Genomic DNA, 7,816 nt, shown 5'->3' on the forward strand with positions numbered 1-7,816 from the left:
ATTTACAGAGGCTCTGAGAGAGAAGCTATCCCATGTCTCCCCTCTAGTTTCTGGTGGTTGCTAGCAATCTTTGGCATTACTTGATGAGTAAACTTATTGACTCCAATTTCCGCCTTCATCCCTACATGGAGTTCTCCCCTGTGTGTCTCTGTGGATTCACATAGTCTTCTTATAAGGACACAAATGGGCTGAGTGCAGTGGCTCACGCCTGTATTCCCAGCACTTTGGGAGACCAAGGCAGGTGGATCACCTGAGGTCAGGAGTTCAAGACCAGCCTGACCAACATGGTGAACTAAAAATACGAAAAATTCGCTGGCATGGTGGCAGATGCCTGTAATCCCAGGTACTTGGGAGGCTGAGGAAGGAGAATCACTTGAACCCAGGAGGCAGAGGTTGCAGTGAGCCAAGATTGCGCCACTGCACTCCAGCCTGGGCGACAAGAGCGAAACTCCATCTCCAGAAAACAAAAAAAGGGACACAAATCATTCACTGAATTTAGGGACTAATCTGGTATGACTTCTTATTTTAACCTATTACATCTGCAAAGACCTAAGTGGACATGAATTTTGGGAGAACACTGTTTAACTTAGTACACTACTCAGCACTGTCAGTTAATTGTCAAATAGGCATCTCAACTTAACAGGTCAAAAACTGACCTAATCTGATTCATCTCCTCTGTACTCATAGTCTTCTTCAGTTCAGTATTTAGTTGATGACAACTTCATCCTTCCATCAGGAAATTCTGTTGTCTCTCCCTTCAACATATATGTGAAATCTGACCACTTCCCACTACTTCCACAGTTGCACAGTTGTACCCACCATCATATCTCACATGGATTATTGTAACAGCCTCTTAAAAGGTTGAAGGGGTGGCCTGCCCCTCCACACCTGTGGGTGTTTCTCATTAGGTGGAAGGAGAGACTTGAGAAAATAAGACACAGAAACAAAGTATAGAGAAAGAAAAGCGGGGCCCAGGGGACCGGCGCTCAGCATACAGGGGACCCACACCGCACCGGTCTCTGAGTTCCCTTAGTATTTATTGATAATTATCTTTACCATCTTAAAGATAAGGGAGTGGCTGGACAATAGGATTACTGTAGGGAGGAAATCAGCAGTAAGACATATGAACAAAAATCCCTGTGACATGAATAAGTTTAAAGGAAAATACTGTGCCTTGAGATGCATATGCAAACTCTCCATAAACCTTTTAGCAGCATTGCTCCAGCAAGTCCCACCTTATTCCTAAAGGCGATTTTCTCCTTGCTCAGTAAACAAAGCACACAATGGGTTTTACACGGAGATGTTCCATTGCCCAGGGACCGGCAGGAGACAAATGTTTTTCTCTTACTTGAGATTAAGAGAATGGTGATGACCTTTAACCAGCAAGCTGCCTTTAGGCACTTGTTTAACAAAGCACATCCTGCACAGCCCAAAATCCATTAAGCCTTGAGTCACTACAGCATATGTCTCTTGCAAGGACAAGGTTGGGGGTAGGGTCACAGATTAACAGCATCTCAAATACAGAACCAAATGGAGTCTCTTATGTCTACTTCCTTCTATGTAGACACAGTAACAGGCTGATCTCACTTTCTTTTCCCCACAAAAGATCACTCTACCCTTGTTTCCTACATTTTCCTTCACTGCAGCCTCAAACTCCAGAGCTCAAGTGATCCTCCTACCTCAGCCTCCTGAATAGCTAGGGCTACAGGTACTTGCCACCAGGCCTGGCCAATTTTAAAAATAGTTTTGTAGAGATGAGGACTCTACAAAATCCATGGCCTCAAATTCCTGGCCTCAAGCGATGCTCCTGTCTTGGCCTCCCAAAGTGCTGGAATTATTGGTGTGAGCCACCTTGTCCACCTTGTCCAACGCTATATTGTATCTTCAACAGAGTAGCCAGAGTGATCCTGTCAAAATCTAGGTGATATCATGAGCACTGCAGTGGCTCTCATTTTATTCAGAGTAAATGTCAGACTCCTTACAGTGTAATACAAAAGACCTGTCTCATCTTTCTTACCACATCTCTGATTACTCTCCCCTTTGTTGACTCTGCTCCAGACATAGGGGATTCCATGCTTTTCCTTGAATATTTCAAAGATACTCTCTGTACTCAAAGGCTTTGTACATACTGTTCCCTTTTCCTAGAATGCTCTTCCCCGAAGTTATTATGTGGCTTACTCTCTCGTCTCCTTTAAATCTTCTTCAAATGCCATCTCCTCAAATTAGGTAAATGGGGTTGACTCTTGCCCTTTTTTTCTTTATATAATGAACCCCATATTGGAGTACCACTTTGTTCATAATTGCAACAAGCCACCACCTCTCCACTCCTGTCCTGGTACTGGTGATGTCCATAACCCTGCACTAGTTTTTTTGGGGAGGGGTTGTTTCTTTTGAGATGGAGTCTCACTCTGTCACCCAGGTTGGGTACAGTGGCTCAATCTCAGCTCACTGCAACCTCTGCCCTCTGGGTTCAAGTGGTCCTCACACTTCAGCCTCCCAAGTAGCTGGGACCACAGGCATGCACCTCCACAGCAGGCTAATTTTTATATGTTTTTGTAGAGACGGAGTTTTGCCACGTTGCCCAGGCTGGTCTTGAACTCCTGGACTCAAGCGATCCACACACTTCGGCCCCCCAAAGTACTGGGATTACAGGCATGAGCCACTGTGTCCAGACCTCCTGTGCTAGATTTTGCACATAGCCTTTATTACCTTTTAATATATGATATAATATAGGTGTAAGTATTATGTTTTCTGTCTCTTTCCTCTAGAAATAAGTTCCACAAAGGCAGGATATTTTGTCTGTTTTGTTTTCTGATATGTACCTAGAACAGTGTCTGCACATAGTAGATGTTCTCTCTATATCTATACATATATACGCTCCCTCTCTATGTATACATAGTCTCTATATATTCACAATGTATATATAGTTTTAAATGTATATATACACACACATTTAAAATATATAAATAGAGAGTATATGTGTGTGTGTATATATATAGAGAGAGAGAGTGTATCCACGCACACACACACACACATACACGCTTTTTTTCTTTTAGGAGACAGGATCTTGCTCTGTTGCCCAGTCTGGAGTGTGGTGGCATGATCATGGTTCACTGCAGGCTTAACCTCCTGGGCTAAAGCAGTCCTCCCACTTCAGCCTCCTGAATAGCTAGGACTACAGGCATGTGCCACAGTGCTTAGCTAATTTTTAAATGTTTTGTAGAGATAGGGTCTTGCTACAATAGCCCAGGCTCGCCTTCAACTCCTGGCCGCAAGTGATCCTCCTGCCTCTGCCCCCCAAAATAGATGCTTAATATTCATTAAGTAAATGAATGAGATTAATTAAATGAATGAAATGTGTATGGGGAACTACTTTCTAGGCGTAGAAAAGATTTTTTAAAATCACGAAGAAGGGAATTGTAGTTTTTGTTGTTGTTGCTGTTGTTTTTTCTTGAGCCAGAGTCTCGCTCTGTCACCCAGGTTGGAGTGCAGTGACACAATCTCAGCTCACTCTAAGCTCTCCCACCGGGGTTCAGGCCATTCTCCTGCCTCAGCCTCCCGAGTAGCTGGGACTACAGGCCCGCCACCGCGCCTGGCTAATTTTTTGTATTTTTAGTAGAGATGGGGTTTCACCATGTTAGCCAGGATGGTCTCAATCTCCTGACTTCGTGATTCACCTGTCTCAGCCTCCCAAAGTGCTGGGATTACAGGAGTGAGCCACCGTGCCTGGCCAGGAATTGTAGATGTTTAAAAAGTGGAACCCAATTTATTGCACGCTTAAAAAATTTTGTGGGTATTTCTCAAAAAAAGTTGAAGAAAAAGTGAATTTTGAAAAAAGGTTTAATGTTAGTTTTATTAGGAAGAATAATTTAGCACCTTATTCCTCATAGCATTTATATATATATATATATATATATATATTTTTTTTTGAAACAGGGTCTCTGTCTGTTGCCCAGGCTGGAGTGGAGTGGTGTGATATTGGCTTGCTGCAACCTCCACCTCCTGGGCTCAAGTGATTCTCAGCCTCCCAAGTAGCTGGGACTACAGGCGTGTGCCACCACACCTGGCTAATTTTTTGTATTTTTAATAAAGACACGTTTTCATTGCATTAGCCAGGATGGTCTCGATCTCCTGACCTTGTGATCTGCCCCCCTCAGCTTTCCAAAGTGCTGGAATTACAGGCATGAGGCACTGCGCCTGGCCCCTATATTTTTAATATTAACACAATTAGTAAAGAGTTGTTGTAATGAATTGCCCTCAAGAGCTTTCATTTTATTCAAATCAAGATCATGGTTTAGCTACTCAGCATGAAAAAGGAGTCTCGGTTTCCTCGTCTGCACAGTGAGGGGCAGGCTAGAAAGTGATGCTGCCTGGCTGAGTGGGGTTACAGCACACTGAACACATAGACTCCCAGTCTGTTTTCTGCTTCCATCAAAACCCTTTCTGATTAAAGAAAAAGTGTCAAAAATTGGCTTTAATTACCTAAAAGCTTTTTATATAAGTTCTTTAGAAGATTATTTATAGCAAAGCCATTTAATATTATTAAGATAATTCCATGTGCGTTTAAAAAAAGTATTTTAAATTCCAGTGATGGCTCAAATTCTCTTTCCTAATTTTTAAGGAAATTGCTTAAAATGGTGCTTAAAACAAAAATTTGTATTAAGGGGCTAATAGGAATTTTGAAAGGCAAGAATGGATAACAAACCAAGAGTGGCAAAAAATCCCACAATTAATCCTAATTTACATTGGTACTGTGCAGAAAATACAAAACCATGTAGGCAGGCTTCAGCAGAAGTGCTCATAATAACACTCTTTTCTTTCACTTGGAAAAATGAATTAAAATTTGAGTTTTTGTTATAAATATTTGTTCATTTTAAATTTGTCAAAAGGCTTTATTTTGGGGGAGAGTTTAGGGCTTTCTAAAATACACAGTATAGTAGATTATCTTTGTGTTTCGTTATGCATGCTCAAGTTTTAAATTTGTATGTAGTAAAATCCAGAATTTGGGGGATGTTGGGAGGGTGACATGGGTACAAAAACATAGAAAGAATGAAGAAGACCTAGTATTTGCTGGCACAACAGAGTGACTACAGCCAAAAATAATGTAATTGTACACTTTAAAATAACTAAAAAAGTATAATTGCATTGTTTGTAACACAAAGTATAAATGCTTGAGGTGATGGATACCCCATTTACTCTGAGGTGACTATTACACATTGCATGCCTGTGTCAAAATATCTCATGGAACCCATAAATATTAAATGTAAATTAGCCAGGTGTGGTGGCACGTGCCTGTAGTCCCAGCTACTCGGGAGGCTGAGAATCACTTGAGCCCGGGAGGTGGAGGTTGCAGCAAGCCGAGATCGCACCACTGCACTCCAGCCTGGGCAGACAGAGACTCTGTCTCAAAAAAAGAAAAAAAAAAAAAAAAGGGCCGGGCGGGGTTGATAAATAATATAAATACGAATGTTATGAGAAATAAGGTGCTAAATTATTCTTCCTAATAAAACTAACATTAAACCTTTTTTCAAAATTCACTTTTTCTTCAACTTTTTTTGAGAAATACAATTCAAATACAGAAAAATGCATAAATGTACAACTTAACAAATTGTTGTGATATGGGCACCTAGGAAGCTACCATTAGGTAAAGAAATAAGTTATTTTTAGCACCCCAGAAGTACTCCCTTCCTTAACCTTTCCTAGAGGTAACAGCTATCCTGGCTTGGATAATAACCAACTGTAGCTTTGCTTTAGAGTTTTACCACCTAAATATGTACTCCTAAAGAATATGCTTGTGGGCTGGGAGCGGTGGCTCATGCCTGTAATCCCAGCACTTTGGGAGGCCGAGGCGGGAGGATCACGAGGTCAGGAGATCGAGACCATCCTGGCTAACATGGTGAAACCCCGTCGCTACTAAAAAAACAAAAAACAAACAAACAAACAAAAAAACATTAGCCAGGCGTGGTGGCGGGCACCTGTAGTCCCAGCTACTCCGGAGGCTGAGGCGGGAGAATGGCGGGAACCCAGGAGGAGGAGTTTTCAGTTACACTCTAGTCTGGGCCACAAAGCAAAACTCCGTCTCAAAAAAAAAAAAAAATGCTTTTCTTAGTCATGACCTTAGGAAAAAAAATTCAGTATTTTCCACCAAATTTCCTGAAGGTCTTCAGATCGCAGGTAGCAGATTGTGGTACTTCTCAACCTCTATAATTGCATGAGCCAATTTCTCATAATAAATATAAACTTACTATATTTTATTATATATTAATATATTTATGACAAGTTATATATACGAGAATGTATGTTATAATTTCATCTTCAGTAAGTTTTGGTAGTCTGTGATCTTCAAAGAATTGGTCCTTTTTATTTAAATGGCTGCATATATGTATACAGAGTGTTTCAGGCATTTCCTGATGATCCTTTTAATGTCTGTGAGGCCTGTAATGATCTTCTTTGTTTCATTCTTGCCATTGATAATGTGTGTCTTCTCTCTTTCTCCTCCTCTTTTTGTCAATATTGGTAGTTATTTATTAATTTTATTGATCTTGCCAAAGAGACAGTTCTATGGTTTTTTTCTGTTTTCTGTTTCAATTTTATTGATTTCTGCTTTCATTTTCATTATTTCCTTTCTTTCACTTGCTTTGGGTTTATCTTGCTTTTTGTGTTTAGTTTCTTAGGTGGAAGCTTACATGACTGATTTAAGACCTTTTTCTTTTTTCAGTGACAACCACTGTTAACATGATGGCTTGTTCCATTTACTCAGTGTGTGTATATGCATGTTTGCATGTAAATCTTTTATAAAATTGAGATCATAAAAATATTCTGGGTTTTTGCTTTTTAAACAATTTCTTTTTAGAATTATTTTTTTTAAATGTTGGATTCAAGGGGTACATGTGCATGTTTGTTACATGTTTACATGATGCTGAGGTTTGGGGTACCGATAGTCCTGTCCCTCAGGTACTGAGTATAGGGCCCAACAGGTGGATTTTTAGCCCATGCCTCCCTCCTTTCCCCTGCTAATAATCCCAGTGTCTACTGTCCCAGTGTATTGAATGTTCAGCGCCTACTTATAACTGAGAACATGCAGTATTGGTTTTCTGTTCCTACATTGTTAATTTGCTTAAGATAATGGCCTCCAGCTGCAACCACTGCAAAGGACATGATTTTGTTCTTTTTAATGGCAAAGGACATGGTTTTGTTCTTTTTAATGGCCACATTGTTTTTTAATGTAAGCATTTAATGACATAATTTCACTCTAAGCACTGCTTGACCTGCATCCCACCATTGTTTCCTTTTAAATAGTCTTTATCTTTGAGTCTCATAAATTTTAATGTTATATTTGTTACTTTGTTCCATTTACGATCTTTTCTAATTTTCCTCAAGATTTTCTTTTTTTTTTCTTTTTTTTTTTTTTATTATACTTTAAGTTCTAGGGTACATGTGCATAACATGCAGGTTTGTTACATATGTATATCTGTGCCATGTTGGTGTGCTGCACCCATCAACTCGTCAGCACCCATCAATTCATCATTTATATCAGGTATAACTCCCCAGTGCAATCCCTCCCCCCTCCCCCCTCCCCATGATAGGCCCCAGTGTGTGATGTTCCCCTTCCCGAGTCCAAGTGAACTCATTGTTCAGTTCCCACCTATGAGTGAGAACATGCGGTGTTTGGTTTTCTCTTCTTGTGATAGTTTGCTAAGAATGATGGTTTCCAGCTGCATCCATGTCCCTACAAAGGACGCAAACTCATCCTTTTTTTATGGCTGCATAGTATTCCATGGTGTATATGTGCCACATTTTCTTAATCCAGTCTGTC

This window comes from Piliocolobus tephrosceles, chromosome 10 (assembly GCF_002776525.5).
Source record: "Piliocolobus tephrosceles isolate RC106 chromosome 10, ASM277652v3, whole genome shotgun sequence".
NCBI classification, from domain to species: Eukaryota; Metazoa; Chordata; class Mammalia; order Primates; family Cercopithecidae; genus Piliocolobus; species Piliocolobus tephrosceles.